Here is a 22,516-nt window from a genome sequence, read left to right as displayed (position 1 = left end):
TGCTTAAAAAAGCAAATGATGATTAATCGACCCCAAGTAAGCAAAAGCTTACAATGTCAAAACCTCAGAACAGCGATTATTTTCCAAGTGAAAAAAAATCGCTGTTCCAAAAAAAAAAAAAAACTAAAACATTATATAAAGTGGGAGGCTTTGCCCCCTCACCCCCCCCTACATAAATATACCAACTCTGAGATCGCACTACAGTGCTGAAAACAGCAAAGTAATGAAAGCGGCCAAGCAAATTCTTTCCCTGGGAAGGAATTCGCTTAAAAGCCGCTTCGCTATTTTGCCTTTTTGTTCTTTTACGTTCGATCAAGACACATTCGACAGAATATGTTTTCGATCACGTAATAGGAACCCGATCAGGTCCCTACTCCAGTTAAGGAACTTAATAAATAAAGATAAGTAAACACTACCATAATTGTATCAGAAACTATGTAGATTCAATATTCAATACAATTGGGATACTCTAGAAAATTGTGTCTGACATATTTAACAAATTTGTAATATTTGTGTTTGTCTTTAGCAAATGCTTATTTGTGCAATACGTCTTGATCAGCGTTGGCATTGGTGTCAAGCCCCTTTTTCCCATTTTGTAGATGGGGTCAAGTGTCACATCAGTAGTAACCATGACCTACAGCCAGTGTTCATACTGCTGCGTGGCAGTGTTTCATGATACAATCACAAAATGATTTTACTTTCTGACACACCAAATAGTTTTCTTGAAGTTTATATAGGTTCATAGGTAGATACTAGTCTATCGGCCTAGGGCCTAAGTAAGCCTAGCCAACAAGGTTCCCTGGCTTATGCCACCCAAGAAAGTTATTTTCCTGTGCCGCTGTCGAGCAGAGCCACAGAAGTGATCCCTGGGGTGTATTTCCTATTTCCTATCCACTTATCAAGATTTTTATTGGAGTGCTAATGAGGAACTTTGCTTTGACATAGATGGGTAGCTTGTTCCAGAGTATGGGAAGTCTCTGGGACAGGAATCTATCCCTCCAGCATGTCCTGTTTATTGTGGTGACAAGGTTTAGGTCCCTAGAGCGTGTAGCTTGGAGGGGATTGGGATTTCATTAGGTGTAGCATGTCCAACAGCTCTGGGTTTGACATAGCTTTATATGTTAGGCAGAGTTCACCTCGGAGTAGGTGATATGCTATGGAGTAAAGCTGGTGTTTTTTGAGATGGTCAGTGTAGGGCATCTGTTTGAGGCCAGTAATCATCTTTGTGAGGTACTTCTGTGGCCTTTCCAGCTGCTGCAGATGTCTTGTGAGGTACATTCCAAAAAGGGTGTTGTACAGAGCTACAGCCTTCAACTGCAGAATGGAACTTCCTACAGTGGCAACTGAGTATAGAAACAAGGACTTCTTACATTAATTATCATCTGTGGAGGGTACTTCTGTAAGGAGAAATGGGTAGAAAACAACCAAAAGAGGATATACTCAGTATATCCTTTTTTGGTTGTATTCTACCCATTTCTCCTCATAACACAACTGTGTACTTTTTCCTAGTTAACTTATAACATCCTTATTGTGATCTACAGTCATATTTCTGTTGTTCATTACAGGAGTACCCTCCACAGATGAGAATTAATGTAAGAAGTCCTTGTTTCTATACTCAGTTGCCACTGTAGGAAGTTCCATTTTTTAGTAGAAGGCTGTAGCTCTGTGCTATCCACAATGCTTCATTTCCTGTAGGAAGTTCCATTGTGCAGTAGAAGGCTGTAGCTCTGTGTTATCCACAACACTTCATTTCCTGTAGGAAGTTCCATTGTGCAGTAGAAAGCTGTAGCTCTGTGCTATCCACAGCTCTTCATTTCCTGTAGGAAGTTCCATTGTGCAGTAGAAGGCTATAGCTCTGCTATCTACAACGCTTCATTCCCTGTAGGAAGTTCCATTGTGCTGTAGAAGGCTGTAGCTCTGTGCTATCCACAACGCTTCATTTCCTGTAGGAAGTTCCATTGTGCAGGCTGTAGCTCTGTGCTATCCACAATGCTTCATTTCCTGTAGGAAGTTCCATTGTGCAGTAGAAGGCTGTTGCTCTGTGCTATCCACAGCTCTTCATTTCCTGTAGGAAGTTCCACTGTGCAGTAGAAGGCTGTAGCTCTGTGCTATCCACAACGCTTCATTTCCTGTAGGAAGTTACATTGTGCAGGCTGTAGCTCTGTGCTATCCACAACGCTTCATTTCCTGTAGGAAGTTCCATTGTGCAGTAGAAGGCTGTAGCTCTGTGCTATCCACAACGCTTCATTTCCTCATTTTCCTCTACAACCTTCTCCACTGCATTTTTTATTTTCTTCACTTTTACTAGAGCTATGAATGCCCTTCTCATACAAGTGATGATACAAACTTCTTAATCTACCTGAATACTGAAAAATGATAGACATTCTTCTTGCATTGTGATATCTGTTAAGATAGAAATACTTTAGAGAGAAAAGCTGGACTAGCATTAGTGATGGGTACAGTTGCATTGGAGAGGAGACTGACAATTTACACAAAGTTCAATTTTTCAGAAATGTTATGACATTATTGAAGAGTAAAGCGGAGGTGTATAACAGAAAATGATGTAGAGATTGGTTAAAGATATAGAAATATGCTAAAGGATGACATTTTATTGATGCTTGAGTGTCTTCCTGGACAAATGCAAATAATTTTTGATGAGATTCCTTGCATCTCTCTGGAGGAATATATGCTTCTTTAAGATGGAGCTGAATGCCTCATTAGCAAGAGTTCATACTATCGAAGGAATTAAGGCATTCAAAGGAGATAAGGGAATGTCATCTTTCCTTTTCAAATATGTACAGACAGTGAAACAGTACCTGACAATGAATCTGAAGAAGAAGAATACAGAGGTATCAATTTCAGGCAAAAATAATTATAGGAACATTATTTAGAATACAGAAGTGTGATATGCTAATGGAGAAAAATGCCAAAAACATTTTTCTTTCATATGATGGTAAAAGGAAAAAAATGTTACAGTCCTATGTTTCTCATAATGTGTATGTCAGAAAAAGACAGAAGAATTGAAAGAAAAGAGTAAAATATAAGGAAGATTAGCAGAGACGTGACAGAGGGCGCTCTCAGGTAAAATAAAATGAGTATGAAAAATCATTCTGAACAGTAAGGACAGATTACGATAGTGGAAACTAAAAGATTAAGTGCTAACAACAGCTTTTTTATATAAAATTTAAAGCTGTGTGTATATTGTTAATATTATTATTGTTTCAACAAATCTTCTAATTCTTTCGGCTTTTCTCGGTTAGGGGTCACCTGTCCGCTCATGATTGGCAGTGGAGTTTTACGGTGTTGTTGCCAGCCCGGCGCCCAACCTTCCACAGAAGGCACACACATACACACACCTAGGTCCAGTTTAGAGTGTTCAATCCACCTACAGCATGTCTTTGGGATGTGGGAGGAAACCCATGTGACCACAGGGATGACATGCAGACTCCGCACAGAAGGCACCCCAGCCGAGGATCGAACCAGAGAACCTCTTGCTGTGAGGCAACAATGCTAACCACTGCACCACCGCGGCCGCCCATTATTGTTTCAACCAATGTTTGTTACAATTAAAATCAATTCACAGTTCCAATTTCAAATAAACAGTTACAAATCGATTGCACATTATAAACAAGAAACAACATTAAATCTTAACCACTGTTGCTTCAACATGTTAATGATGATGCTGAATACCTCTTTCTGTTATGTTTTTGGGCTTGCTGCTCCCTAATCCACCACACTTTTGTTTGTTTTGCTTTAATTCTCATGTTTTTTTTTTTTTTGCATTTGTAAATCTGTTAAAATGCTTTTGATCATTTTTGTCTTGTGAAATTCTTTGTAATAAAACCTGTTACATGAAGTTATTCTACCTGTAGAGTTCACAGTTCATCAAATTATCATAAAGATGTTTCTTTGCTCCCTTATCACACTGGCATAGAGAAACAATTTCTAATATTTATATCTTTTCTCAACAAATTATTTTCATAGATTGTAAATTCTTAGGACTTTTATAGTTTGAATAATTGACAATCTTTATTATTAATAAATATTTTTCACAACAAATAGAATATTTAGTTTATTTAATTACTGTTGTTTCTTTCTCTTTTTATGTCTCCTTTTATTTTTTAAATATGCTTCATGCAACACAGACCTGAGGAATTCATTAATGTTGTGCATATGCCATGTAGGAGTTAACGTAACTAGCCCTGTGTACATGCTGAGCAGCAATGCTAATCAAATATGCAAGAAGTTAAGGCAATCTACATGATGGGTAGCCTCATGTTGAGGTAAGGCAGGGCTCATGTGCTTAACATAAACAAAGCAGTTTACACAAACCTGAGATCTGAAAACAAATGCACATGCATGACAAAGCAACAGATGAGTTCACATACCTTGTATGTATTCCTAATTGACCTAACTACAAGTGGACAAGGAAGGTTGATAAAGTTGTACATTGCATTGTACATTGCACTTAATGCAGTAATGAACATGGTAACTTCACTGGCATTGGCAATGTACATTAAGAAAGCAACACAGTCAGTAATGTTGTTTGAAAAGGCATGCAAGTAACAAAAGTTTATAACTTCCCAAGGCTTATCAAACTACAAATGCAAGTATAATGGAAAAACACATACATACATATTTTTGTGGGCAAATTGAGACAATTAAGGAACATCTAGACTATAATGCCAGTAAAAGTACTGACAGTGGATATAGTAACAGTTGTAGCAGTAACATGCATATTGTGAAGAGATGGAAGTGAGACAGAGAACACATCCAAATCATTATGCAGTGCAATCCACAGTTACATGCCACAGATACAGAACTGTCATCTTGAACAGAGAAATAAAAATTTATGTTGCACTAAACATTGTTACAGGTTTGAAAATAGATGAGATGTATGTACATGGGATATGTGAGACATGTCAGGAAATCTTTACTAAGATAGAAATCTTGCCAGGCACAAGTCATATGGAGGCAGTCCACTAACAACTGTTATATGTATGTATGAATGTATTTCGGTGTATGCCTATGGACATGATTAAAAGTGTAATGACCACTCATAAGAATTGCCTCCTAGGAGAAGTGATCATAACACAAGTGTGCCTGATGTCAGTAGTGCATAAGAACAACTGTTGCTTGCATTGTTTCAAAATATTGTGTGATTGAAGTGGAAACATATGTACTTATGTAAGCATCATAATGTGTATTAGCTGATGCCACCGCGCGCACACACAGTTAACATAATGATAAAATATACCTCTGAAGGATTTTTAATATCATGTTGGAAAATGACTACCAAATTGAGTATTGTGCGTTAAATCCTAACAAGCGGGTCACACCATGCAGCATACCTCACAGACAGCTGGAACGTCTTCATCAGGTTACTAGTAAACCACAAAAACTGCTAGAGTCAATAGACTGGCCTATAATACTGTTGATGTCCCCTGTACATTGGCTACTACCTCCACTGGACGACAGTCAGCAGAACTATACTGCCAGAAGCAATTTCTCAGCAGTTTTTGTCACAAAACAATAAATGACAATTAACCCCATCATTGTTTACTTAGGGTGCTTTGTGCTAAACCATTGCAGAAAGGAAAATGCAATGCATACTTCAATGTACTAAACATGATTATAAAGAAGTACAGCAATTGCTGGACGAACATCACGCACCCATTCAAAAAACATAAAATATGACACTTCTTGTTTCTACTGCATAGCATGTCACCTAGAAAGAACTGTTGAATAAACCATTCTTGCCTTTTACCACTATATCATGAACAAAATAATAAAAGGCACACACTTCTGAATTCAAAACTATGCAATGCACATAAATATTTTTTTGACATGTGCAGTAACTGATGATGCCACACAAGAAAGCCATATCACAGTTGTCAAACAATACACACACTTGAAGGGATAACCTGAGCATTGTGTTTGGATGTGTATGGTTTCCATTAAAGGGAGTACAAAACATGGCCTTTTTCTTACCAGTTGTATATATTTCCACTAAGTGAAACTTTACACATCAGTTCTCTCGGAGAAGCCAATCGTGGCTATTAGCATTTTCTTAAACATTCGGTACATACCCATTGCCAGACTCAAGCTCCTGTCTGAGTGCATCATCTATAGAACTGTGTATTAACTGGTGATGCCACAGAAGAAATCATATCAGAAGTGTCACTCTCACACACTTGCAGGGATTACATCAGAAGTATGTTTGAATGGTTATGGGTCCCCTAAATTGCAGTTTAAGGGCTCAGTGTTCACATGTGTGAGTCATCCACATCACCATCTGTTGAGTAAGTCAGTCCTGTATGTCATTAGTGTCTTACATACATGCAGTACTTGTATATTGCCAGATTATAACCCCTAACTATCTAGGTCCATACTCTATAGAACTGTGCATTAACTGCTAAAGCCACAGAATAAGTCATGTGTAGATGTATCAGGAAGCAGATACTTGAATGGATGACTTCAGCGGTATGTTTGAATCCATATGGCTCACCTAAAAGGGGGTTGAAGGGATCAAAACCCTGTAGCAAAGTGTTACTCTTAGGTTGAATAATCTGCTTCACATCTGTTAAATTGATTAAGTCATTCTAACCTATCATTCTGCTGTTACACAACCACAGTAGTTAGATATTACTGAAATTGAATACCTGCCTAAATCCTCACTCTATATAACCATGTATTAGCTACTCACAATGCAGGAGAGATGTCTTAGTACATGCATCAAACAGGAAGCATTCAAATGGATAACTTCATTTTGTTGCAATGTAATGTCTTTGATGTAAAAGAGCATGCGAGACTTTGGGAACCCCTCTTCCTCTCTAATTATTGCCACTAGGTTGATGTATATGTATTACATGTCTTGGATAAGCCAGTCCTACCAGTTGCCATATTCAGACAAACTCATACTAGTCAGAGATTGCTAGATTTGAATACCTACCTAAGCCATATACCAACTGCTGATGCCACAGGAGAAATCTTACTGCAAGTGTCAGACAGCACAGATTTGAAGGGATTACTTCATAATTATATGGCAATGCATATGTCTGACCTAAAAGGGATTACAAGACTTGGATGAATCTCTCCCTGTATAAGTATTACCAATAAGTGGAGCTGTACATATCACATCTGTTGGATAAGCCAATCCTTCCTGTTACTATATTCAGACACACACACACTGTTTAGGCATTGCTGGATTTGAACAACTGCCTTTCTAAATCCACACTCTCTAAAACCATGTTTTAGCCACTCATGCCACAGAAGTCTTACAACAGGTGTCAGACAGCAAACATTTGAAGGGATGACTTCATTATTGTGTTTCAAGGTGTATTTATGTTTATCCTAAAAGGGAATAAAATGGTTGGAGGATTCCACCCCTGTGTAAATCTTACCTCTAAGTGGAAGTGTACACAAGATCTGTTGGATAAGCTAATCATACTTGTTAGTGTTTGCTGACAAGCTCACACAAGTTGCATTTGCTGGATTCAAATGCCTATCTAAATCCATATTCTATAGAACTATATTAACTGCTGACGCCAGAGAAAATGTTTTGAATATCAGACACCACATACTTGTAGTTTACATGACATGTTTGGGAGAATGGGAAAAGTGGTCTGACAGACCATCAACAGCAGTGTTTTGATCACAACTCACAACATACTGAAGCAAAAAGTCATACATCGCATGATTCACAATAAATGTTGTGTAAAGAAGTGATATATATGTGTGTCACCTTAAGATATATTGAAGAGTCTGTGATGGGTGAAAGTTACAGATATCAGCAAGTGAAATGCAGCCCATGTATTCCTGGCTGTTCACTTCCAGATCATTGCATGCAAGTTTTGTGTTTGTGTGTGCAGTATTGAGAAGTGTCTGTGATGTTTGTATAGTGTGCAAGGAAATTACAAGTCATACATGCAAAACATGTAAACTGCACTCATATACACTACTCTGCAATTAGTTTTGTAGTTCTTCCAGTTCACTTGAACACATTTGAAAGGGTAATATGAGAAGTTACCGTGCTCATTTACATACAGAAGTTCATGTATTGCATTACAATAGAGTCCTCATAGCTGAAGTACAATAAGCCAGTAAGCCATATACAAATAATAGAGGCTACTGACATTACTTTCAATCTCTCAAAATCGCATACTAATGCACATACTGCTGGCAAGCTTATTTGCATGACCAATGGCAAAGTATTAGCACATACGTTTGTTTTTTTTTTTTTTTTTTTTATTCTTAACTTATGACAAGAGCAAGCAGTGACATTTGCTCTTTAATGTCAAGTTTAGCAAATATGAGTGCAGACATAGACGTTTGTTTCTAAATCATTTCTGGCCATGCATGTGGTGTATGAATCTTCTGTTTGACATTATTAAGACTCTGTGTTGCTGTTTACAATACATTGCTCAAAATAGAGAGCAAGCAGAAGGTATGATATTGATGGAGTAATTAAGAAATAAGCAGGATATTGTTGCAGATTAACACATGTATCCACTACTTCAACAGATAAAATGATATAAGAAAGAAAACTTTAATTAATGTCATATACAATACTAAATTGAAACACCTGTCAGTCTTACTGAACATTCCCTAGACATAAGCATTATCTGAGAACACAACAGGCAGTCATATTTCATCTAGCAGGAATCAGAGTTGAAGGGACTATGAGAAATGTATGAAGCAAGGGACTAGGTGTGCATCAGACTTCACAGCAGTAATGATAATTGAAACATCCCACATGGTGTACATTAAATCCTGCAGTCTGCTGTATATATAGTAATGCCTGTCTCCTCATATTGCTATCAGTATCACTTTCTGTTATATAGCAGGGCTAAACATGGTAGCATCAGGAGCACCATATGAATGTTAATTCATCAGTTTTTGACATAGGAAAGGCCTTGGTAATTATCATTATGTAACTATGGGAAGCATTGCTATTCAATGCTAAGCATCACACCAACATTGAGGACAGAAACAGCTTTTTTTCTGGGCCATTTTTGGACATATGTTTGGTGTGTGAATCTATTTTTTTACCATACTAAAGCTGTGAAATGGGGGTTGTTAAGACAGTGATGAAAATGTGGAACAAGCAGAGGATAAGACACTTGGAAGTTATTAAGGAGTGTGCAGGATGGTGGTGGGAGACAACATAGCTATTCACATTTTCACAACCTAACATTGTGCTTCTACAAATAATTGTACAAAAATGGATAGTTACATCATAAAGGATGTGTAACAACAACCTGATAGTTATATGACCAGTTCAACCAAATGAAGTATGTCCTACACACACATATGTATAGGGCATATTTCTGTGTGTGGGACAGGTGCCCTTTTCCTTTTTTAAGAGATGAATGCTGTGAAAGATATTTAGGAATAAGAGTGGTAGGTATGTAAGGCTGGTTAAGTAGCAGGTGAAAACATATAGGACATACAAGACAGACAGGGATAGTGATAGAAACAAAAGGATGTGGACACCATGATTTGGGATAGACAATGGACTTTGGAGGCAGTCCTCTTCCAGCATGAATGAATTGGGAATCTAGTCCTTACCCTCTGAACTTCCACTACTGTCTCCTGTTGCAGACAACTGGAGCAGTGCCGAATGAGCTAGCAATTTAGTAATTCACTGCAGGATCCTTTCCATGCAGCCATTGCAGACATTAAGGCTTTTCTCTTTAATATCCTCCACCAGCCCGGGCAGGTCCTGTTGGCTGACATAATTGCCATCTCTGCTGGCACTGCTTGTGGGGGGCAGTACTGCACCAGCCTCAGGGGCAGAGCTACCTGGCACAGGTAGTGCAGAGTTTGTGGAGGCAATGCTAACAGGTTGTGACCTTGAACTGCTGGGTGCTTGTGCTGCCTATGCTAGAGCCGCTGCTGTTACTTGTGATAAGATGGTGGTCCAAGCCCCTGTGTCCAGTGTAGCTCCCAGCGTTGGTGGTCATGTTGCAGCAGAAATGATAGTCCAAATGTCATTAAAAATAGAGGGTGGAAGGAGAGAAACCGAGAAAAATATCATATTTTTCATTCCCATTAAATATTTAGATTTGTCATATCCACTGTTAAAGCTTAATCTCTTCAATAATTTACACATTATGCCAATAGTGTGCCTATAGAAAATCTGATTTATGCATTCCAAGTCATGAAATGTGTATGTAAAGTGAGTAAAATGTTGTTCTATGTTACTGGCTGCAGAACTATATTTATTAAGTAATACTGAGTAATTGCAGCTGCTTGAATTTGAACTCACAAACATCTACTACTACTCTACCACTGACTAATGCAACAGTGCAGTGCTATTCCTCCAGGTATGTATGATTTGCATAGGCTGAGTAATTCTATGTCTAACATTAATGAACCGATGTCTAGAGAATTGCTAACCTATTTTTATAATCCCTGCTATTATGCAATGACAGACATTCATGCCTGAACCCTTACTTGTGGCACACATCTCTGAGGAGTTGCAGTCTCTTCTGATGTACTTCACTATTTTCTTCAGTCTGTGCACCAGTTAGACACAAAAAAGTAATGAACATCTGCTTGTGTTACCAAGTCATGGTATTCTTTTAGCTGAGTTATGGACCCCTATACTAAGGCTTTTGACATTTTAAGTGACTATAATGGTGATAGCATTGTTCACCTGTGTGTGGTATGTTGGTTGCATGGTAACAGTCTTGACTAAGCTATTCCAAGCCTCAGCCTTGTACTGTGACCTGCTATAGTTACCCTGCAGAAACCTTAAACTGTAATGTTTAACAAACAGTCTGACAAAAAAATCTTGGATTCCTCCTCACACCACCTCCATGTTCTAAATGAAGTACTATCTTCACCATCATCTGTCATGTCTTCTTCATGATCTTTGGTAAAATGGCATGGAATTGGTACCCAAATCAGATCTGTCATGCAACAGCCTGTGTGCAATAACAAACAAGCTTGATAATCACATTTGCTCAACAGAAAGCACAGAAATGGGCTAGAACGTAATATACGTATTAGTACTTCAATGTCCAGTTTTGGTGAGAAACATGATTATAAGACTTGGCCATGTGAGCTGAGAGTATATATTTACACACACACACTCACGCACACACACACACAAATTTTCCACAGCAACCCAAGTTAATACTGATATTTCAGTTATATTTCACATGATATATTATCACCTCTGTGGATGTACTCTAAGATGGTTAATAGTATTCATTCATAACAATAACCTACCTGGTGTAACAAGAATGTTGTCACAAATATATATGACATTGAAATCTATATGCTGTTGTTATTCAGTGCTGTCCTTATATACATTTTGTTCAACTACTGCCATTGCCTTGATGGCACATAAAAAGTTGCAACCGTGAGTGATACCAAAGATCTGACCCTGTGACAACAAGGAAGAACTTCTCAACATGGTGTATTAACTTTAATGCACATGGAAAATAACATTACAGGGGTATAAGCTGAGGTCTAGAATTTAGTACATGAGGGAAATATATACCTACTTATGAAAAATCTGTAGCTGTTGCAACATACACTGTTCCTTTATTGGACTAATACCTTAGGCAAATATGATTTTTTTTTTTTAGAAAGTGAACCATTATTTAGTGAAGGGCTTTGCACACAGACACTGATTCACAATGCCAACTAGTACACAATGTATTCATAAATTAATGTGATGACTTATCAACTTTGTGGGTTTATACAAGTAAAATGTTCACACTAAGGATCCCTACATTCACAGAGACAGAACCTTCACAAGATTTGAACACTGCACCAACAGTTTTACAGAGAAATATTGACATGAGGAACATGTTTTGCCATCTGAAAATGTATATACAAGAAATAAAGCCAAATATATGGTATAGTTTACTTTGAAATGTGCAGTTACTCTGTACTATACCCAGGTTGGCACACTGCTGTCATTTGTCCTACCACAGCACAATTGTGTGACTGTGGATCTTGCAGAAGTGAGGATGGTAAAGCAAGGGAGGTTACAAGCAACTGTCAGCAAGACAAGAGTTTCTGAGGTCAGTTATTGCATTAACTTTGTACAATGAATGCATTACAGTTTGCCATGAATATGAATCAAGTTGTATATATGCTCTGAGTTATAGCAAATTTGTCATCACAGGACAAATTTTAACCAAAGTGTAACAGAGTTCTCTCCTAACTCAGGGAAATATAACTTAAACCTCTCAGTAACAATGTTGTCTATGACGCACCCTCTGTATGTGTACCTCTCATTAGCAGTGGTGCTAAACAAATAACTCAAGGAGCAGAAGTACTAACAAGTTACACTTGCAAGGCATTACCTAGCAAGGGTCTATATTATATATTTAAAGCTTCAAAATTTCGAACCTCATATGTTCGATAACATATAAGCGAAACTTGAATCTTTAAATATATAATAAAAATGTAAAAAAAAAAAAAAAACACTTACCTTACTTAATGCTCTTAAATATACCAACTCAGAGACTGCACTTCAGTGCAGAAAAGGGAAATTTTCCCATTCTGTGCATACAGAGCCTTTGCCTTTCACCTTAAAGTTCGATCATATGACATTCAAACTTTGAAACGTTCAATAATTTAATAGGGTCCCACCTAGCAAAATGTGTTAATATTCATTCTTGTACCATTCAGACATGTGCATGCCATCATGTAGGAACTAACACAGAGTTTACATACCCAGCATGTTGAGCAGATTGAGTGATTCAGAAATGATAATAAGTTGAGACCTAATTAACACATTGAACATGCATGGGGGGGGGGGGGTTAGTCAATATGGTATAAGCAACCTGGGGATGTGGATCTTCTAGTGTACTAGGGAAAGAATGATTGTTTTTCTAAGTACTGTCAAGTAAACTTTTGCTGAAAAAATAAATACTAATTTGCAATATTTTTAAGATAACTACTTGAAATCTGTCAAAGTATATGCTTATATTTGCCAGTACTGCTTCAGTTATATTTAAATCCTTTTATTTGCAATAACTGTTGTCTAACCTGACAAGTTTGAGTTTTGAAATGAGCAAACCAATCTTTGCAGTTATTCCTTATTTGTATTTCATGGGGGCCAGACAACAATGTTGAGACATGTCTAAATTGCAGTAGTTTATGTGGTTTATTCCTACATTAAGCAACTGCTCTCTGCTTATGCTTTTCTATTTGCATAGTAGTTCTATATATTTTCTGTGCACATGAAATCAAGTTTGTTCACTTCTGTAGTGTTATGTTTTATACTTTTGTGGGGGGGGTGTATATAGGGGCTTGCATTGATATTTTCAGAACTGTTTTGTACGATTATAACCAATACCTGCATAATGACTAATCACTTCCCTGAAGTAGATCAGCCAGTAATCCCCTCCCCTGGTGTATTGTTTAGTGTGATGTACATTTTTTTTTATCACAACATAAATAATGGCACCCAAATTGAATAAAAGTGGTCATCGTCATGGAAACCTCCCTTCTCAGATGAGGAGAATGAGATCATAGTACAGGTTGTCCATCTCCATGGGCACAGCTCCTTGATCTTCATTCATCAGACAAGCCTTTTTGTGGCTGTGTCTGGTGGCAGGTGATGTGAATGCTGTGGATGGTCAGGGCCATGACTACATGAGTGTCAGACATAGATCACTGACATAAATAAAGCAAAGGCTGTGGTACAGATTCGAAGTGCTACTGGTGGTGGGCCTTCTACCAAGCCATCTCTCACTAAGATGGAGTCCTTGATGAATGTAAGGCATCCAGGCAGTTCAGATGGGTTCTGCAGTGTGGTGATAGATGTTGAGGTGGAAGTAGTAAACAATCAGAGGATTTCCATTAATGATGCTCTAGGTATACAAATATATAAGTTAGTTTATGGTTTTGTTAAGTTGTATGCTTCTGATACCTCTAGTAACTGAAATTTGTGTCTACAGACAACTAGCATTGAGGTACAATGACCACCTGCACACAGTATGGGCATATGTTTTTGTCATTAATTATATGTATTGCTCTCTAAGATTATTTGCATTTGCATGTTTGGTACATTAATGTAGGCATCGTTATAATGTACTCATCTTTGTATTGCTTTTATTTTTCTTCTATGTGTATTCACAGGTGAGATTAACACCACCACTTTTGACCTCTCTCTGCCTGAGGAGGATGGGGAGCCTCTGATAAAATGATTGATGATGGACAGGGACAGTCCAGGGCTGCAGGGTTTCATGCTTGATGAAAGAGTGAGGCTCCCACATCCCTTCTTCACAGTCTGAACATAGTCATTATGTCTACGCATACCTGTGACAGTGCACCATCTGAGAGTGGACAGGGTGATTGGGACAAAGTTGATCAGGGTAGTGTGGTTATCCCAGCTGTAGAGCTGGAAGAATCTCTCTCCCTAGCCTTCACAAGGGTGAAGTATCACACAGTAGTGTTGATAGAGGTGCTCGGAGAAGGTATGCCTACCGCTCTTCCCATGATGTTGGTCTGTCAGTATCAACCATCCATTATATATGCAGGACCATTGTGGAGGCACATGCAATTTCCATCAGGGCCTCAGAAGAGATTGTCATCATACAAGACTGCATAAACCATGTGTGTGACTCTCTGGACAGGATACATGAGACGCTGGACAATGCAGTATCTGTTATGGAACATCTGCTGGGGAGGGGCAGAATCCATGAAGCCAAACAGCCAGTACATCATCAGATGTGAGTCAATGTGGCTGTGGGTGTGCCAGATCCTGCTTCTGCAATGGCACCACTTCCACTACTACATCAGTAAATGATGTGGCCACACCTAGTTGTGGTTAGCTTCATGTTTGTGGTTGTGGACATAGTTGTGGTGACAGCTCATGCAGGCCTTTATCCCCCAATATTTTTTGGCTTTGTCTAGATTTTTTATGATAAGAAGTTTAGAGGCATGCCCTCCACACAGTGCCAAAGCTGATGGCTATGCCCTACCCTTTGCACCATTCTCTGATGTAGGGTTACCTGTGTCTGATGCTCAGAATGGTCCACTATTGCTCGTTTAGTCAAAGGTCATGTTTTCATTAAGATACATAATTTTAAATTTTGTTTAGTCTGCTTAACTTCAGTAGTGTTGTTAGTTGTATTAGTCATAGTAGTAGTATTAGTAGCAATACTAGTAATAAGGTAATATTACTTATGTAATACAGCTTGTTCAGCTCCTTGTGCAGATGATATTGAGATCACTCTGACCTCTGCTGGGATATATGCCTTGGGACTGCTTACATATGATGCACATAGTGAGCAGGCAATGCATATTTTTGGCAAATACATTTTTTTTTCTTTTTACTTAGGACTGCAATTTGTCATTTATGTTTTAATTAATTCCATTTTCTTCTGTAGTCATAAGGTTGTATTGAAATGCTTGTTCATCTACCTGTGCAGATACTGCTGACATTGCACTAATGCTTGTGGGGTAGTTTACATTAGGGCTGCTTATGCCTGATGCACAGGGTAGCAGCATAATAATACTGTACATATGCAAGTAAAATATGTGTTCTATTTGAATGCATCATAGTTACTTTTTCAGCATTTTCTGCATATATCAGTCATTGTTATCACATTCCTGTATAATCAGAATTTTATTTTACTTAAGTACAGTACATAAGAAGTAAGCTTTATCTGTCCATTACAGGTTCATCACTCACCTTTGTTGCTACTGCTGAGAACATCATAGCCTGTGTCTGCCTATATTTGATGGTCACAGTAGCCAGCCATTGCTTGGCTAAGCAAAGGCCGGTTTGTTTGTATGTATCAATGTTTATTTTTTTATTTTTATTTCATCTATCCTTTCTTAACCAGGTTAGTTCCAACTAGGCTAATGGCCTCTTTTCATTGAATACTTGAGGTGATATTTATACTACATGGGGAAATTTGGCCAGGGCATCTGGGAATGTTTCTCACATTCCTTTGAGTCATTGGCACTTTATAATAACTTTAGCTATACATCCAGTGCCAGTTTGGACAATCATGGGACTATATTGGACAATTTTGCTGACATTTTCAATGTTATGGAGAATACTAGTTGTGATGATTTAAATGTGATTAATCTTTCTGACATAATTTTGTCAGATGATATGAGTAGAGTTTTACAAAAACGTACAAAATTCATACCCACTAAGTTACCCATGTTAGTTGATATCATAGTGGATGTTCGGAAATTCATCCGAAAGTTGAATCTTAGGGTGTTTTTTTTTAGAACGTCAATCTGTTTTGCATGTTCAGACATCAAATAATACACAAGATGATGAGGATTTGCTTAATTTAAGCATTTATGATTATGATGACGCATTGTTGAATGAAAATGAAATATGTGATGATGATAACCCATTTGTGGAAGAAATGTTTTGGGGGGGGTTATGGGCATATTAGTTTACCAAGTTTTTCTAGTGATAGCACCTTCATTCCTCCTAAGTGTTCCTCAGCTATCAATATTTTTGAACATGTGGTATGTTCTAGCATTGAAAGAGAATTCAATGAATTTTGCAGAGAAAATAGACCATTTAATCTCAGTAAAAATGAATGGCTGGCTTTAAAAGATTTCAGAACTAAGTAAGACAGAATAACTGTAAAACCAGCTGACAAGGGAGGAAATTGGGTGATTATGAACACTAATGAATATGAACATATCACTGAAACATTGCTAGGAGAAGACGCGTATATTAAATTAAGTAGTAACCCTTTAAAATCTTATTCAGATGAACTTAATGAACTGCTGGAAAAAGGTGAAAGGTTAGGTTTTCTTACCAGCAGTGATGTTAAAAAATTGATCGTTAAGGAACCCCGTCACCTTTACATTTACGCTATTCCTAAAATTCATAAGAGCATGACTAATCCACCAGGGAGACCCATTATTTCTGGCATAGGCTCCTTCATTAAAAGAGTGAATAAATTTCTTGATTTCCATTTCAAAAATCATCTTTCCAAAGTATGTTCTCATGTAAGGAATACTGAGGATGTATGTAGAGCATTGCGTGGGATGGTGTGGAAGGAGAATTTTTATTGGGCCACAGTTGATGTCTCATCTTTATATACCAACATTAATACTAGATGGGGCTTGGAGGCCATGAATAAGGTGATGGGTGAAGGGCCATGTACCATGTTTTTGCTGTCCTTGTTGGAATATAGCTTAACACATAATTATTTTATGTGGAAGAAGGATTTTTTCCTTCAAGTTAAAGGGACAGCTTTTGCCCCCCCCCCCCCATGCAGTGATATACATGGGTGAATCTGAGAAGGAGTTCATGTTTCAAAATAGTTTTTTCATCAACAATGTTGTTTTTTTACAAGCGTTATATTGACTATCTCATTTTTGTTTGTAAAGGTGATATTTCTTTGTTTGATAATTTCATGGAAAACATGAACAGTAACACACATGGGTTAAAGTTTACTTCACAATGTTCTTATAGCAACATATTTTTGGATGTAGAATTCTACATAGGAAAGGATAGTTTGGTACAACATAAACCTTTTAGGAAACTGACCTCGGTCAATCATTTCTTACATGCTAGCAGCATGCATCCACTACACTTGATTAAGGCCTTACCTGAGGGGGAATTCAAGAGAATTCTCGGATAGCATTGTCGCCTCACAGTAAGACACTGTCTGGTTCGATTCTCAGCTAGAGCGTCTTCTGCGTGAGACATGCGTGAATGGGCGTGCCTTCATTGAAGGTTGTGCGTCAGGCTTGGCAAGCCGGTACATAAACATCAACTGCCAATCATTAGCGGACTGGAGTTCCACTGTGGCGACCCCTAACTGGGAAAAGCCAAAAGACTTCAGACTCAAATTTATGGGAGGAAGTTCATGATGAAGTTCTTGAAAGACTTTCCTCTAGAGGTTATGAGAAAACCATACTCTCAGGTATTAAGTACAGGTAAAGGCAAAGGTTTTTAGGGGAGGTGGGCATCATGATCGGTTGCCAGTGGTTTCTGAACAAGAACAGATATTTTTTGTTTCCAGATATTGAGAGTTTTCTAGAGTTGTTGAAAAAATTCTTAAACAACTTTGGCATGTAGTTTGTGATGACCTGACTATCGGACACTTGTTTCCTAGGTATATTTACTTTTTCCTATAGTAGATATAATAATTTGAAGGAATTGTTAAGTAGAAAGTTGGAATATTCTACTGATATGAATGTTGGTATGCAATGTTGTGGTCGTTCGGTATGTGATAAGGTCAGCAACCTGCATGGAAAGAAAATAAATGGGAAAAGGTATTTAGCCTTTGAGAAATTTGATTGTTCATCATCTGAGGTTGTGTATATTTTAGGATGTGACTGTGCCAGGCCTTTATGGTATGTGGGACAAACCACCAGGAAAGTTAAAGTTAGTATTTTAGAACATCTAGCGGATATCAGAAGGGGTAACATGGACAGTCCTGTAGCTTCTCATTTTGTTAAAATGCACAGTGGTAATATTGATGGGTTTATTTTCAGTGTTTTGGCTAGACCACATTCTTATGCAGGTAATTTTAAAACTGAATTAAGCAGATTAGAATATAGAATGATTTTTGGCTATCATACATTACATCCGAGGGGAATGAATTTGGACAGTGGTATTATAGTCTGATTGTCAGCCAGTTGTATTTGATTAATTGTACATATATATTTACATGTTTAGGATTGTATTTATATATTTACGTGAATGTTTTTATCAAGTTCAGCATTCTGTATTTAGCATATTTATTTAGTATAATTTAGTGTGTTTTGTATTATAAAAATTGTATTCAATGGCACTTTAACTGTTTGTATTTCAAATGGCCAATTTTATTGGCTAATGATCTAATGATTTAATTGTTGTGGATATATAAACAAGATGTTTTTGCATGATTAAATGTTCCATTGAAGGCGAATTGTCGAGGTACCAGGACGTGCTATTAAATGGTAATCTTTTTCATCTTTTTGCTTGATTTCCTTCGTTATTGGATTTTGGTGTTTTATTGGTTTAGAGGTGTCTTTTCAATTTTGTGTTTTTCACATCTGGGAACTTCCCCTACTCTTCATTGTTGTGAGTGGGCCCCAGTTTGGAGGAGCACTTCCTGTTTCCATTCCAGGTGCAGAGGTGGCCTGAAGAAGCATGTAGGTAGATGGAGAAAGGAGGAGATAATGGAATGGTAAAAGAAATTATGGATAAAGCAAATATCAGTACAGGAGAATGTGTGCAGGATTCTGAAGAAATGTTTCAAAGAAAAATGATGGATGTGCAATTACAACCCTCCAGTTGGGAGGGTTGCAGGATGATTTACTTTAAGAAATGGTGGTGCACAGTTAGCCAGAAAATGAAGAGGATGTTTCCTGGGGGTCATTGCAGAGAAAATACAAAAGGAGGATGCAGAGACAATACTGAAGACTAGTGGTGAGATGGGAAAGAAAACATATGTTGAGAAAGTAAAAGAAGGCAAAAGTGGAGTAGCAGAAAAGGCAGAAGAAAATGAAAAATGGACATACATGGTATGGATTCAGTGTAAAGAAAACAAAGAAATGGACAGGTATGAAGTCTGGGACAATTTAATATCTCCTTTAGGTGTAAAAGCACATGAATAAGGTAAGAGCATTTATTCTTATAAGCAAAGAGACATTTTGTGACATTATATTTGAGTCTATGTTTTTCAAAGGAAAATTGTCTTGGAGAATATGAAACAAAGACTGCAACCTGTGGAATCTTTGTGATAAAAGCATTTAACAGGGAAACAAAAAAAGAAGATTCATGTACAATTGCATAAAGAGGTTGCAAGAGAGACTTTGAAAGTACATTTGAAAGCTTTATGTAAAGAAGTACTAGACATTGCAAAGGTTTATGACAAAAGGGGTTTATGGACTACTGGCTGGGATTATAACAAAAGGGGTTTATGGACTGCTGGCTGGGATTGTAATACTGTGTTACAAATAGAGAACAAATATACATACCAAGCTTGATAAATATGGAGGGAAGTAGGGGAGTTGTAAAATACTTGTGTAAAATGACATTTGCTAAGTAACTGTGACAAAAGAAAATTTTATATTTGTGGGGAGATGGGCCGATGAAATTAATATGAATTGAAATGTTATAAATGTAACAAAATTGAACATTTATGGATGGATTGCAAAAACAAAAAAATAAGAGTAAGGAAATAGAAAAATAAAGAGAAGAACATGAACAAAGAGAAGACATTTTACAGAGAGCAAAAATATAAGAAAAATTGCATAAGAAAAAATATTAAAGAAGACATAGAAGGTTCTGAAATAAGTGATGAAGACATTAATTGAGAGGTAGTAAAAGGGCAACAAAATATTGGTAAAAGGATAAAAGACAGAAAATGGAAAGGGATAAGTACAAAAGAAAAAAAGGAAAGGAAATGGATGAAAAATAATAGATGCAGCTAAATATTTGGGTTTGATATAATGGTTATGGTGTTTGACTCATAGCACAAGGTACAGTGCTTTATTTTCATCTTCGGGAAGGAAATTGGTTAGGCTTTGAATGGCCTGTTAAGAAAGCTAGCCTAGTAATTGGCTATGAACTCATGAAACCATGAATCCTAAGGAGAAGGGAAAATGAAAATTTTAAAATGCTTTCTGTAAATGTGAATAGTATTAAGAATATAGTAAGAAGAATAGGAATAGTAATTTTGGAATGGTGTAATAATTTTGGAATGGTGTAATGTATGTGATGCAGATGTAATCATATTAGAAGGCAGCATTTTTAACAAATGAAAGATTACAAACAGAGAAACTATGGGGAGGAAAGAAGAGATGTTCTAAGAGCCATATTCTGTAGAAATGCAGTAAAGACATTATATGTAACTTTAGTAAAAATTAATCATTGTAGATGTAACATGGAAAGAATGAGTGTATATATAAATATATATATATATATATAATACATTACATGCTTATACTAATTGTAAAGAATGTGAAAGCTTATTATATAGTGAGAAATATGAATATTATAACAACAGGATACATTCATTGTGATTTAAGAGGCAAGCATAAAAACAAAATGATAGAAAATGTTAGAATTTATACAATGTAGTAAGTTAAACTTTGAGACAAAAACTCATGGTCTTACAAAAGGGATATGTATAGAACTGAGAAATTATTTTATAGTATCAGAAGGTTTAGTTATAGGAGAAGGGGTGGTAGTTAAAACAGGCTTTTCTGATCATCTTGCAATATGGCAAGAAATAAAGGAAAACAATGAATATATAAAACTAAGAAGTGGCAAAAAAGATAAATGAGAAAGAATGGAAGGAATGAGTAAAGAGATTAGTAATCTACTTATGAAAAAATATTACTATGAGACCATTTTATTAAAAAAATGGTTTGAATGGTGGATGATTAAGAAAAAAATTTTTACAGCGGAAATATGTGAGAAAAGTAGAGAGAAAAATATAAAAGAACATATGATACATTGGAAGATTTAGAACATAATGATAGAAAGTACTTTCACAAAGAAAAAAGAATCGTACTTAAGAAATAAAAAAAAATGCAGGAATAGTTACATAATCAAAGATATTTTTTTGCAAGGAAAAAGACAAATATTGTGCTACTTAAGCAGATTAGTAAAGGAAGATGGTAGTGTTGAGAGAGAGAAAAAATATATAGAAATACAACTCGGGAAAAGAGTTTAAATATAGAAATAGAACTCGGGAAAAGAGTTTAAATAGAGTAGTACAATACGCACAATAAATGATTAAAGGAAAAAAGGTAATGAAAAACATGGAAAGTAAAAGAAAGTTAACAGAAAAAGAGAATAAAGATTTGGAAAGGGAGATTTCATTAGATGAGCTGGATAAAGTATTAGGACAAGTAAAATTAGATTTGTCTACAGGGCCAGATGGAATAGGGTATTAAATGTATAAAAATTCAAGAGATTGGCAAAAAATATACACTTTGTAGAGACTTTTGATTGAGTGGTTAAACAAAGGATTTATATATAACGGATTGTGTAGTGGAATACTTCATTTCATATGGAAGGATGAAAGAAGACCATTTAAAAACTGGAGACTGATAGTACTGAATAATAATGATTATAAGATCATTATGAAAACAATACAAAAGAGATTTGATACTAAAATGGAAAATATGGATTGGAAGAGCTGTCAAGAATCATTTATGATAGAGAAAATGGAGACGATATGAACAGAAAACAAGCAAAAATCATGATTTTAATAAGTCATTTGACACAATTGGATATGAAATCTTATGGGTAATAATAAAAGAATATATACGTGAGATATATTAATACTAAAGTAAAATACGTGTAAATGGCTGGTTAAGCCAAGAGGTTCATATGAAGAGTGGTATAAGCGAGGGATGTATAATGAGTTGTATACTCCTTGTATTAGTTATGAATGTGAGAGCATATGAAATAAATTACAAAATGAAGGAGGCAGGGTATATAACACCTGAAGGGTTAAGAATTCCAGTTCTGTTAACCTATGCAGATGACATAATAATTGCAAAAACAAAATTTGGATAAAAGAGGTAATAATTTGCACAAATGAGTGCCTAGACT

General features: G+C 36.6%; 1 protein-coding gene across 1 annotated transcript in view; it reads right to left on the bottom strand.

Annotated features, from left to right (window-relative positions):
• Positions 1 to 22,516, bottom strand: part of LOC122790119 (rho GTPase-activating protein 20-like) — an 872,483-nt gene that overhangs the window by 806,108 nt on the left and 43,859 nt on the right. The window lies entirely within an intron of this gene.

The sequence above is a fragment of the Protopterus annectens genome, chromosome 15.part0 (genome assembly GCF_019279795.1).
Source record: "Protopterus annectens isolate FY-2018-M chromosome 15.part0, PAN1.0, whole genome shotgun sequence".
Lineage (NCBI taxonomy): Eukaryota > Metazoa > Chordata > Ceratodontiformes > Protopteridae > Protopterus > Protopterus annectens.
This window is presented reverse-complemented; position numbering and strand designations above follow the sequence as displayed.